A 13,328-nucleotide genomic window follows, 5' to 3' on the forward strand; every position below is an offset into this window, starting at 1 on the left:
CTGTAATTATGGTGTGGAGGTCTACATAAGAAATACCAAACACCAAGCCTGAAGGAAATCCAGATACAAATGTCCAAAGGTGTTCCTCAGTTGAGTATAAGAAGACAGGATGTTGAGCCAAATGGAGTTCAGAGACCCAGGGATATTCCAAAGAAAGAAGAGCGAGTATGAGTAAAAGTAATATGCATTAGCCATTTTTAGACAGGTTCTTATACAACCCAGACTGAGCTGTAATCCTATTGCTTTGGTCTTTTTAATGCTAGGATTACATGAGTATACTACCAAGCCCAGTACTCAGAGTATTCATATGAAAAGAGTATTTCACCCATAGGTGACTTTTTACAAGTTACAAAGCTAAGTTTTCTTGGTATGTTTGGTCTGATGAAAGGGCCGAGTTGAGACAGTCAGACATCCCCAGATCCTCTCTCCTAGGTAGGCATTGGATTTGCCCATAGAAAGCCTCACTGTACTCTAATGAATTCCTGATGGTTTAGATGATTGCTTCTGAGATCTCTTCACCTTTGAGAGAATAGTTCCTGAATTGTCCATTGTCTTACCATAAGTACAGTGTGTTCTCCATGCTACACTTGCAGTCTCTTTCTCAAGTTGGATACAGATACAGGATACAGAGTAAAAACCTCAAACATACAGCATGAAAATGGAATACATCCATAGAAATAGGCATAGATAGGAATGCAAAACTGTACAGAAGAGAACAAACTGGGCTCATCTACTTGGCTGTCCTTGCCTGGAACTTTGTACCAATTAGCATATTCTTTATATGTTTCTCTATATACTGTCAAGACTTGAGTGAAACTAGTAATGTAGGAGGTAGCAGGATGGACTTGCACTTGCTCTGCAAGGGAACCTTCACTGTGCTGAAGTGGAGACAACTGTTCTAAAGGAATCCTGAAGTAGCAGATGTGTAGGAGAAGCAAATATAAAGACTTAATGTATGGCAGCATGAGTACTATAGTTAATAAGACCATATTGTATTTGGGGTTTTTATTAAATAAGTGGATTTTAGCTGCTTTTGTCAGAAAAAGCAGGTATATAAGATAATACACCTATTAATTCATCTTGCTGTAGAGATGTGTTTACTATGTGGATGTTGTAAAGCTCAGATACACATATCAAAGAGTTGATAGCTAGCACTGTAGGAAAATAGTGAGTTCAAGATCATCCTGACTGATGAGATAATATCTCAGTACAAACACACAAGAGTTGCTATGGCCATACACAAGCAGAAAGACTTCAGTGGTCAGAGCAGAAATGGACACAGAGGAAACTTCCTGTGGTCACCAAGACAGATTTCATTCACATTAACAGCAAATGTAGAAGGAGAAATCCTAGCTTTAGCCACATTGTTTACTTGACAAAGTAGTTATGGATGCAGAAATTGAGGAAACCCAAACTAGAATGTGACAAAAACAGATATATCTTGACAGGAATGGGGTTAGCAAGGAATGTTCTGTGGAAAGTCTGCTTTCATGATCAAAGCTGCCATGACTTGAGAAGCCATGATAGCAGAAAAAATAATTCTGTAACAAAGACAACTATAGTTTGGGGGAAACAAGAAGGTATTTTTTTTTTTATGGAAGAAGCTCTGACATATATCATTTAAAGGTCAAGCTCATAACCAGAGCAGAGAGACTTTGAAAGGCATGAGCAAGGAATGGCTTCTTCCATGATCAAAGTAGATGCACCTGGGAAAAGCATGAAGGTGAAGGACTTATTTCTTGGCCAGAGATGAAACTTTTTTTTCTGACCAACTTTGTTGAGTCTATGGAAGAGGAGAAGCAGGAAAATTTCTTTAAGCAGGGTAGATGTGGATTGGGAAGATATGGTAATAGAAAACTTCTTGCATTACTGGGCAACTTTAGCTCATGATGAAGTGGATTTGGAAGGCATTTCACAGCTACAACCCTGCACTGAATGAGATGACATAGAAGTTGAGCATCACTTTTTTGTCAACAGCATCTATATCTAGGGAAAGACATAGTGATAGATGACTTGTTCCAGTACTAAAGCAGCAACGGGGAGGATGTGACTGCAGAGAACTCTATTGCCAGAGTATTTGTGAGCTAGAAACATATAGGCATGGGAAATTATAACATGATTTTAAAAACGCTTATGAGAAAATAAGTCATACTAGATGTTCTCTTTGCAACCAAAAGCTTTAATGATTATGCAAGACTGAGAACTGAATTCTATCTCTTTATGGGTACTCATTTTGAGTAACTGATATGAAAAACTTCTTCAATGCACCAAGTATCTGTGGTTAGTAAAGACATGTGATAGAAGGCTTATTTCCTAATAATATTGTCTATGGTAGAAAATGTAACATGCAGAATATATTTCATGACACAGATAGGAAAATGCTAGCCATTTTTCATCACCAAACAGTAAAAAATTATGGCTTTGAAAGATGTGGAAATTGAGGATTTCGGTAGCTATCAAAGAAGTATATCTGGGAAAGACAAGAATATAGAGTAGATATTATGACTTGAAGGCAGCTATAACTTGAGAAGACATAGATATTGAAGACCGCTGCATGGCTAAAACAAATCCAGCTATGAAAGACATATAAATACAACATTCCTTCCAGATTAGAATAAATAATAATGGTGAAGTTACAGAAATGATAAACTTCCTTTGAAACCTACATGATGTGACCTCTTTGGAAGTAGTTGAGTTTAAAGATTTACTTCCTGGCCAGAACATAGGCAACTAGATAGAAACTGGATATGGAACACTTTTTAATGGTCAAAGCAGAAAGAGCTGGAATAGTAAAATGCAGATTAATACAGCTCCTAATGTGGAAAACATTACATGGAAAGCTCTTTCTTCAAAAATAGAGTAAAAAAGTGATGAAAAGGTCATGGAGATCAGAACATCAATGTCTATGAAAGAAATGGCATAGGAACCATTAAACACCAAACAGGTAATCATTGTGTCTAAGGAAACTTTGTGATAGCAAAGACACACAGCTGAAATATGTCTTTCATTGTTAGACCAGACAATGCAGGGAAGAACATGGACATTAAAGATATCCATTGGTCAAGAATTTATAGTTGAAAAAACACAAAGCTGGAACAACTAGAAAAATTCTACTCCTACACAGGAATATCACGGGGAAAAGCCTAGAAACTACCTGGCAGATACTTGAAAAATAACTTCATAGAAACCAAGCAAATGCTAACCAACAAAAAAGACCTAGTGATGGACCCCAAATAACCAGCTACCACAACTGGCCACATATACCAAGTCTCAGTATGGGCCACACACTACCTAACACCTGCCTAGCCTGAAGAGTGACCCAGACGTTCACCTACCTGTTTGGCCTAAAAATCCCAGGCCTACTCTGGTTCTCACAGCCTGCCAACCAGATGAGCCAGGTAAGTACTCCTGAAGCCAGTATGCCCACTGCACTTCATATTCCCAGGAAAAGATAACGTAGCAATCAGCATGCTACCACAGCAGACTGAGAAACAGACTTGTGCAAAACTTCCCAGTCCTTACACACCTATTATTAACTGGTATCTTGCACTCTGCACACTAGACAAATCAATGAGACTGATCTAGTATCATGCTTTCCAACAAGATGGTCATACTCCTTGTCTGGGTCTCCACACCTGTGCAACATCACATCCTGGTAACTAACTAAAAACCACCACAACTTGGCTTTCTACAAGTTTGCAGAAAAGGTTGGGATCATGCAGCCACAAACCAGCCCACCTTTATTGAGTGTCTCATGACTGCATCAAAACTAAGTATCTCCACATTCTTAGGCACAGCTAACAACATGATGCATATGCAACAGCCCAACATGCTGAGTTCCCCAGATACCAAATTCTCATGAAATCCTACAATCACAACACTAGCTGAGGTCCCACAGATTCAGATCAACACAGCACAGAGTAATGAAGACATAACCTCAGAGGGCATTTTCTCATATTATGAGGACTAGCTCAGGTCATGCTTGAGGTATACCAGCCCAGAGAGGTCAGTGGAACAGATACTCAACTCCTCATGCAAACCCACACTCACAGCCTACTTGGGTACCTACATCCTGTGCTCCATTCCAGCAAAGGGAAGAATCTGGAGCTGTCATCATAGGCCAAGTTCCCATTCTCCCAGGTCTATGGATATGCACACCTTGTGAACTAGACCAACAAGGGGAGATCTCTAGTCCCACAGATGTCTGCCTAACTTCAAAAGGGAGCACCTTACAGAGGACATACATGTGTGCCAGTCAAACATGGAGAACAAGAAAGATATATGGAGGCAATTACTACAGTTCAGGAATTGAGAGGTGCCACAAAATGGGCATCAAACAAACCAACATAGAAGCTTGGTTCCCTTCATGAGCATGAGTTCCCTTCATACTCATGAAGTCACCCCTACATAGGCTATGATAGGATCCACAAAAATTCCCCAAACAAGAAGAGAGAGTGACAACATCTTTGGACTTGCCCATCACTAACTGGATGAGCTGGACTTGCAGAGATTTCAGACCTGGCCAGAGAGTTGGTGATCTTATGTCTCATGAATCCCCATATTTGATCTGTCAGAATCAGCTAGAAACACCAGAGCTCACAATCAGACCAGGTCATCTATAAATGCCTGAATAATACTAAACTTCTGAAGTCATCCAGACTGTACACCAGGTAGACATGGAGTGTTCTAGAAACATATATTCACAAAATAACACATGCTCAAAGCGCATAGTAGGAGCCATTCTCCAGGTTTACAAGCAGAGACCTGTGAGTGCCTCATTCCTCAGCTCCTACTACAATTACACATTGCCAGGCCTCAGTGGATTTTGAAAGACTGTGGCCCATTTTCGCAAAGTGAGGAACCAAAGCTCCCTCATAGGCCATGATCCCATTCTCCCAGGTCTAGAAGGATATGCACACCTTGTGCTCTGGACCAGCAAGCGGGGAGCTCTAGTGCCACACATGAATGCCTCTTACTGCACAGTGCATAGAAGAGTTGAAGACACAGGTTCTGTGTGCCAGTCCATCCAGGTGAGAGCAAGACACACATCTGCAGGCCACCACCACCAACGTGCGGGGTCTTGCTTGGCTATCACAACTTGTGCATCAGGCCACCAAACTTTGAGGCCTGGGTCACATCATGCTCATGTGATCCCTCCTTCCCAGGCCTAGCTGGGACCCTCAAGTATATATATCCCCAGCCCAGAACAGAGGGGGACCCAGATACACTCTCCGTGGCCCTGTCCGTCACTCTGTGGCCCAGCTGGTGTTGCATTGTTTTGGGGACCTGACCAGTTACTTGGGTCTCTTTGTTCCCAATTTCCCCCAAATTGATCATTCAGAATCAGATGGCATCCAAGTGCTCACAGTCAGACCATCCTGGGAGGTGGTCTGCAGCTTTCCACTCACCCATGTCATTCACATCCTCTATGGATACCTGTGTAGGGTCCACCAGCCTGTGCAACACCAAAGCCTCCTGAGTGACCCAGATAATCACCCACAACCATTGTCCCCTCACACTGGTGCACGCTCATAGGCCAAGCTGGGGCCATCCTCCCAGGTAGCCAAGAAGAGACATGTGAGTGCCTCAGCTCGTCCGCTCCCATACAATTCCATAGTCCCAGGCCTCGCTGATCTTCCATAGCCTGTGATCCATTCCAGCAAAGTGAGGAGCCCAGACCTGCCTTCACAGGCCATGTTCCCATTCTTCAAGTCTAGATGGGTATGCACACAGCAAGGTTTGGGCTTTAGTCCTACACAGGACTTTGCCTAACTACACAGTGCTCAGCCTAGCTGAGGACACAGGTTCTGTGTGCCAGTCCAATCAGGTGAGACCAAGACACACATTTGCAGGCCACCATCACAAGGCAGGGCCTTGCTGGGCCACCACACCATGATCATTGAGCCAGTCAGCTTTGAGGCCTGGGTCCTGTCATGCTCCTAGAGTTCCCCATCCCAGTCTCTGCTGGGCCCCACAACTATTTCCCCAATCCAGAATAGAGTGAGACCCAGATCCTCCCTCCTTGGCCCTGTCCACCACTCACTGTCCCAGCTGGTGCACAGTTTTGTGAACCTCACCAATTAGCTGGGGCTCTTAGTCTCCAATTTCCCCCAACATTTCATCATTCAGAATCAGCTGGGATCCTATGGCTCACAGTCAGACCATCCTGGGAGATGGCCGACCTGTAGCCTTCCACTCACCCATGACATCCATGTCCACTACGGAACCCCGTAGAGGGTCCGGTAGCGTGTGCAACACCAAAGCCTCATGAGTGACCAGAATATCAACCGCCACCCTTGTCCCCATTCTCCCGGGACAGAGAGCTCTGCTGTGATCATAGCGCCTTACCCATTCCAATCATGGAGAGTGACCAGACTCTATGCCACCTTCTTTGAAACCATAGGTCACTGGGTATCAACCTTCCTGATGCTGTGACCCTTTAAGACAGGTGGTCCTGTCATGGTGACCAACAAGCATAAAATTATTGTTTTGGGGATCTTGTAATTGTAATTTTGCTACTCTTCTGAATCGCCAGGGAAAGATCTGTGATTCAGAGGGTCCCTGGTGGGTCTCTATCCACAGGATGAGAACCAGTGTGATAAGACAAGGTCTCTGTTGGTTTCACAGCACCCAGTGAGGTGAGAGTCCCAGTTCCCGTGATTTCTCGTGGTCTTTGACACAGAACCCTGGTTGATGTAGTCTGCACCCCAATACAGTCCAGACAGGGGCCAATAACCACAGGACCCACATAGTTCATGACACTCCTAGGCCTTGCTGGAATCCCATAGTCTGCATGCCAGCTCTTCGTGGGTTCTGCCCAGGTCTCTTGCCTTCTGCAAGTGTGCCCATACATACTTTGAGTGTATGTGGCGTCCAATGACTGTGCAACAGCCCATGCAGGGCAGAAAGACTCCCAGAGAGTCTCGGGTCATGCAGACTACACACCAGCTCAGCTTTTGAGTGTTCTGGATCTTTATCCTCCCTCATTGACCCATGTTCTTAGGTTAGGCCTAGCTGTGCTCATCCACAAGACAAGACCTGTGAGAGCCTCAGTTTCTCAGCCCCTCATACAATCCCATTATCCCAGGCCTCACCGGTTCTCCACACACTTTGGCACATTCTCGCAAAGTGAGGAACCAGAGCTCCTCACAGGCCATGATCCCATTCTCCTAGGTCTAGATGGATATGCACACCTTGTGCTCTGGACCAGCAAGGGGAGAGCTCTAGTCCCACACATGCATGCCTCTTACTGCACAGTGCATAGAAGAGTTGGGGACACAGGCTCTGTGTGCCAGTCCATCCAGGTGAGAGCAAGACACACATCTGCAGGCCACCACCACCAACCTGCGGGGCCTTGCTTAGCTATCACAACTTGTGCATCAGGCCACCAAGCTTTGAGGCCCGGGTCCCGTCATGTTCATGCAATCCCTCCTTCCCAGGCCTAGCTGGGTCCCTCAATTATATATTTCCCCAGCTCAGTACAGAGGGGGACCCAGATACACCTTCTGTGGCCTTGTCTGTCACTCCGTGGCCCAGCTGGTGTTGCACTGATTTGGGGACCTACTAGTTAGTTGGGTCTCTCTGTCCCCAATTTCCCCCAATTTGATCATTCAGAATCAGCTGGCATCCTAGTGCTCACAGTCAGACCATCCTGGGAGGTGGTCTGCAGTTTTCCACTCACCCATGTCATGCACATCTTCTATTGATGGCTCTGTAGGGTCCACCAGCCTGTGCAACACCAAAGCCTACTGAGTGACCCAGATAATCACCCACCACCATTGTCCCCACTCACCCAGGACAGAGACCTTGCTGTGGGCTTATGGCCTTACACCTTTCAATCCCAGAGACCGGCCAGACTCTAACCCACCTTCCTTAATACCATAAGGCAGTGGGTTTCCACACTCTTCTTGCTGCCACCTTTTAATACAGCTCCTCAGGTTGTGCTGACCACCAACCATAAATAAACTTGCTTGGGATGTCCTAACTGTAATTTTGCTACAGTTATGAATCGTCACCCGAATAACTTTGTTTCAGATGGTCTCTGTTAGGGTCGCTACCCACAGGTTGAGGACCGCTGCCATAAGACAAGGTCTCTGTTGGACTTCACAGCACTGAGCCTGGTGAGTGTCCCCCATCCCCCCAGTCCTTGGCCTCTTTGAAACAGAGGCCTACTTGAGGTAGGCTACACTCCCGAACAGTCCAGAGAGGGACCAGTGACTCCACCATTCCCCAATTTTGCTACACTCCTAGGCCTAATGGCATCTTGTGGTCTGCATGCCAGAACCTCATGGATTCTGGTCCGGTCCCTTCCCTACTTACACTCTGCTCATACTTCATATGTGGCATCAAAATGCCCGTGTAAAAAAAAAAAAACCTGTCCTGGTGACTGGCTAACATGAAGCAGTCATACTACTCTATCCAGATCCTCAGAAAGTGCTGGGTTCATCCAGACTGCTCACCAGCCCAACCATGGAGTGTTCTAGAACTTTATCCTCTCACACTGCTGCATGCTCATAGGCCAAGCTGGGCCATCCCCCCAGGTAGCCAAGCAGAGACATGTGAGTGCCTCAGGTCCTTTGATCTCATGCAATCCCATAGTCCCAGGCCTCACTGATCTGCCATAGCCTGTGATCCATTCCAGCAAAGTGAGGAGCCCAGACCTGCCTTCACAGGCCATGTTCTCATTCTTCAAGTCTAGATGGGTATGCACACGTGGTGTACTAGACCAGCAAGGTTTGGGCTCTAGTCCTACACAGGACTTTGCCTAACTACACAGTGCTCAGCCTAGCTGAGGACACAGGTTCTGTGTGCCAGTCTAATCAGGTGAGACCAAGACACACATTTGCAGGCCACCACCACAAGGCAGCGCCTTGCTGGCCATTACACCGTGTTCATCGGGCCAGTCAGCTTTGAGGCCTGGGTCCTGTCATGCTCCTAGAGTTCCCCATCCCAGGCTCTGCTGGGCCCCACAACTATTTCCCCAATCCAGAATAGAGTGAGACCCAGATCCTCCCTCCTTGGCCCTGTCCACCACTCACTGCCCCAGCTGGTGTTGCACAGTTTTGTGATCCTGACCATTTAGCTGGGGCTCTTAGTCCCCAATTTCCCCCAACATTTCATCATTCAGATTCAGCTGGGATCCTATTGCTCACAGTCAGACCATCCTGGGAGATGGCTTACCTATAGCCTTCCCCTCACCCATGACATCCATGTCACTACGGAACCCCGTAGAGGGTCCACTAGCCTGTGCAACACCAAAGCCTCATGAGTGACAAGAATATCAACTGCCACACTTGTCCCAATTCTACCAGTACAGAGCCCCCTGCTGTGGGCATAGTCCCTTACACCATCCAATCATTGAGAGTGACCAGACTCTATTCCACCTTCTTTGAAACCACAAGTCACTGGGTATCCAACCTTCCTGATGCTCTGACCCTTTAAGACAGGTGGTCATGTCATGGTGACCAACAAGCATAAAATGATTGTTGTTTGGACCTCGTAACTGTAATTTTGCTACTCTTCTGAATCGCCAGGGAAAGATCTGTGATTCAGAGGGTCCTTGGTTGGTCTCTATCCACAGGATGAGAACCAGTGTGATAAGACAAGGTCTCTGTTGGTTTCACAGCATCCAGTAAGGCGAGAGTCCCAGATCCCGTGATTTCTCGTGCTCTTTGACACAGGACCCTGGTTGATGTAGTCTGCACCCCAATACAGTCCTGACAGGGGCCAATAACCACAGGACCCACCCATTTCATGACACTCCTAGGCCTTGCTGGAGTCTTGTACCCTGCATGCCAGTTCTTTGTGAGTTCTGCCCAGGTCTCTTGCCTTCTGCAAGTGTGCCCATACATACTTTGTGTCTATGTGGCGTCCAATGCCTGTGCAACAGCCCATGCAGGGCAAACCCAACATGCCACAGTCACCCTACTGTATTGGGACTCCCAGAGAGTCTTGGGTCATGCAGACTGCACACCAGCTCAGCTTTTGAGTGTTCTGGACCTTTATCCTCCCTCATTGACCTATGGTCTTAGGTTAGGCCTAGCTGGGGTCATCTACCAGGTAAACAATCTGAGACATGTGAACTCCTCAGCTCCTCATACAATCCCATTATCCCAGGTCTCACCGGTTCTTCACACACTGTGGCCCATTCTTGCAAAGTGAATAACCAGAGCTCCCTCACAGGCCATGATCCCATTCTCCCAGGTCTAGATGCATATGCACACCTCGTGCTCTGGACCAGCAAGGGGAGAGCTCTAGTCCCACACATGCATGCCTCTTACTGCACAGTGCATAGAAGAGTTGGGGACACAGGTTCTGTGTGCTAGTCCATCCAGGTGAGAGCAAGACACACATCTGCAGGCCACCACCACCAAAGTGCGGGGCCTTGCTTGGCTATCAGAACTTGTGCATCAGGCCACCAAACTTTGAGGCCCAGGTCCCGTCATGCTCATGTGATCCCTCCTTCCCAGGCCTAGCTGGGACCCTCAAATATATATATCCCCAGCCCAGAAGAGAGGGGGACCCAGATACATTCTCCGTGGCCCTGTCTGTCACTCTGAGGCCCAGCTGGTGTTGCATTGTTTTGGGGACCTGATCAGTTAGTTGGGTCTCTTTGTCCTCAATTTCCCCCAGTTTGATCATTCAGAAACAGCTGGCATCCAAATGCTCACAGTGAGACCATCCTGGGAGGTGGTCTGCAGCTTTCCACTCACCCATGTCATGCACATCCTCTATGGATACCTGTGTAGGGTCCACCAGCCTGTGCAACACCAAAGCCTCCTGAGTGACCCAGATAATCACCCACAACCATTGTCCCCTCACACTGGTGCACGCTCAAAGGCCAAGCTGGGGCCATCCTCCCAGGTAGCCAAGCAGAGACATGTGAGTGCCTAAGCTCCTTTGATCTCATGCAATCCCATAGTCCCAGGCCTCACTGATCTGCCATAGCCTGTGATTCATTCCAGCAAAGTGAGGAGCCCAGACCTGCCTTCACAGGCCATGTTCTCATTCTTCAAGTCTAGATGGGTATGCACACGTGCTGTACTAGACCAGCAAGGTTTGGGCTCTAGTCCTACACAGGACTTTGCCTAACTACACAGTGCTCAGCCTAGCTGAGGACACAGGTTCCATGTGCCAGTCCAATCAGGTGAGACCAAGACACACATTTGCAGGCCACCACCACAAGGCAGGGCCTTGCAGGGCTACCACACCATGTTCATCGGGCCAGTCAGTTTTGAGGCCTGGGTCTTGTCATGCTCCTAGAGTTCCCCATCCCAGGCTCTGCTGGGCCCCACAACTATTTCCCCAATCCAGAATAGAGTGAGAACCAGATCCTCCCTCCTTTCCCTGTCCACCACTCACTGTCCCAGCTGGTGTTGCACAGATTTGTGATCCTGCCCATTTAGCTGGGGCTCTTAGTCCCCAATTTCCCCCAACATTTCATCATTCAGAATCAGCTGGGATCCTATTGCTCACAGTCAGACCATCCTGGGAGATGGCCGACCTGTAGCCTTCCATTCTCCCATGACATCCATGTCACTTCGGAACCCCGTAGAGGGTCCACTAGCCTGTGCAACACCAAAGCCTCCTGAGTGACAAGAATATCAACCGCCACCCTTGTCCCCACTCTCCCAGGACAGAGAGCCCTGCTGTGGGCATAGTCCCTTACAGTTTCCAGTCATGGAGAGTGACCAGACTCTATGCCACCTTCTTTGAAACCATAAGTCACTGGGTATCAACCTTCCTGATGCTGTGACCCTTTAAGACAGGTGGTCCTGTCGTCGTGACCAACAAGCATAAAATTATTGTTTTTGGGACCTCGTAATTGTAATTTTGCTACTCTTCTGAATCGCCAGGGAAAGATCTGTGATTCAGAGGGTTCCTGGTGGGTCTCTATCCATAGGATGAGAACCAGTGTGATAAGACAAGGTCTCTGTTGGTTTCACAGCATCCAGTGAGGTGAGAGTCCCAGATCCCGTGATTTCTCGTCCTCTTTGACACAGAACCCTGGTTGATGTAGTCTGCACCCCAATACAGTCCTGACAGGGGCCAATAACCACAGGACCCACCCATTTCATGACACTCCTAGGCCTTGCTGGAATCTCATAGTCTGCATGCCAGCTCTTCGTGTGTTCTGCCCAGGTCTCTTGCCTTCTGTAAGTGTGCCCATACATACTTTGAGTGTATGTGGCGTCCAATGCCTGTGCAACAGCCCATGCAGGGCAGGCCCAACATGCCAGAGTCACCCTACTCTATTTGGACTCCCAGAGAATCTTGGGTCATGCAGACTGCAGACCAGCTCAGCTTTTGAGTGTTCTGGATCTTTATCCTCCCTCATTGACCCATGTTCTTAGGTTAGGCCTAGCTGTGCTCATCCACCAGGTAAACAAGTCGAGACCTGGGAGAGCCTCAGTTTCTCAGCCCCTCATACAATCCCATTATCCCAGGCCTCACCACTTCTCCATACACTTTGGCCCATTCTCGCAAAGTGAGGAACCAGAGCTCCTCACAGGCCATGATCCCATTCTCCCAGGTCTAGATGGATATGCACACTTCGTGCTCTGGACCAGCAAGGGGAGAGCTCTAGTCCCACACATGCATGCCTCTTACTGCACAGTGCATAGAAGAGTTGGGGACACAGGTTCTGTGTGCCAGTCCATCCAGGTGAGAGCAAGACACACATCTGCAGGCCACCACCACCAACCTGCGGGGCCTTGCTTGGCTATCACAACTTGTGCATCAGGCCACCAAGCTTTGAGGCCCGGGTCCCGTCATGTTCATGCGATCCCTCCTTCCCAGGCCTAGCTGGGTCCCTCAATTATATATTTCCCCAGCTCAGTACAGAGGGGGACCCAGATACACCTTCTGTGGCCCTGTCCGTCACTCTGTGGCCCAGCTGGTGTTGCACTGATCTGGGGACCTACTAGTTAGTTGGGTCTCTCTGTCTCCAATTTCCCCCAATTTGATCATTCAGAATCAGCTGGCATCCTAGTGCTCACAGTCAGACCATACTGGGAGGTGGTCTGCAGTTTTCCACTCACCCATGTCATGCACATCCTCTATGGATGCCTCTGTAGAGTACACCAGCCTGTGCAACACCAAAGCCTACTGAGTGACCCAGATAATCACCCACCACCATTGTCCCCACTCACCCAGGACAGAGACCTTGCCGTGGGCTTATGGCCTTACACCTTTCAATCCCAGAGACCGGCCAGACTCTAACCCACCTTCCTTAATACCATAAGGCAGTGGGTTTCCACACTCTTCTTGCTGCCACCTTTTAATACAGCTCCTCAGGTTGTGCTGACCATCAACCATAAATAAACTTG

The 13,328-nt window shown here is 47.7% G+C and overlaps 1 long non-coding RNA gene across 2 annotated transcripts in view; it reads right to left on the reverse strand.

Annotated features, from left to right (window-relative positions):
* The window catches only part of LOC128108242 (uncharacterized), a 71,346-nt gene that overhangs the window by 4,144 nt on the left and 53,874 nt on the right, over window positions 1-13,328 (reverse strand). For both annotated transcript variants that reach the window (XR_008217384.1, XR_008217387.1), the window contains exon 5: window positions 1-13,328. This exon is cut by the window's right edge and continues 16,550 nt beyond it. This is a non-coding gene — a long non-coding RNA (uncharacterized LOC128108242).

This window comes from Peromyscus californicus, unplaced genomic scaffold (genome assembly GCF_007827085.1).
Source record: "Peromyscus californicus insignis strain IS unplaced genomic scaffold, ASM782708v3 Scaffold_10__1_contigs__length_136768540, whole genome shotgun sequence".
NCBI classification, from domain to species: domain Eukaryota; kingdom Metazoa; phylum Chordata; class Mammalia; order Rodentia; family Cricetidae; genus Peromyscus; species Peromyscus californicus.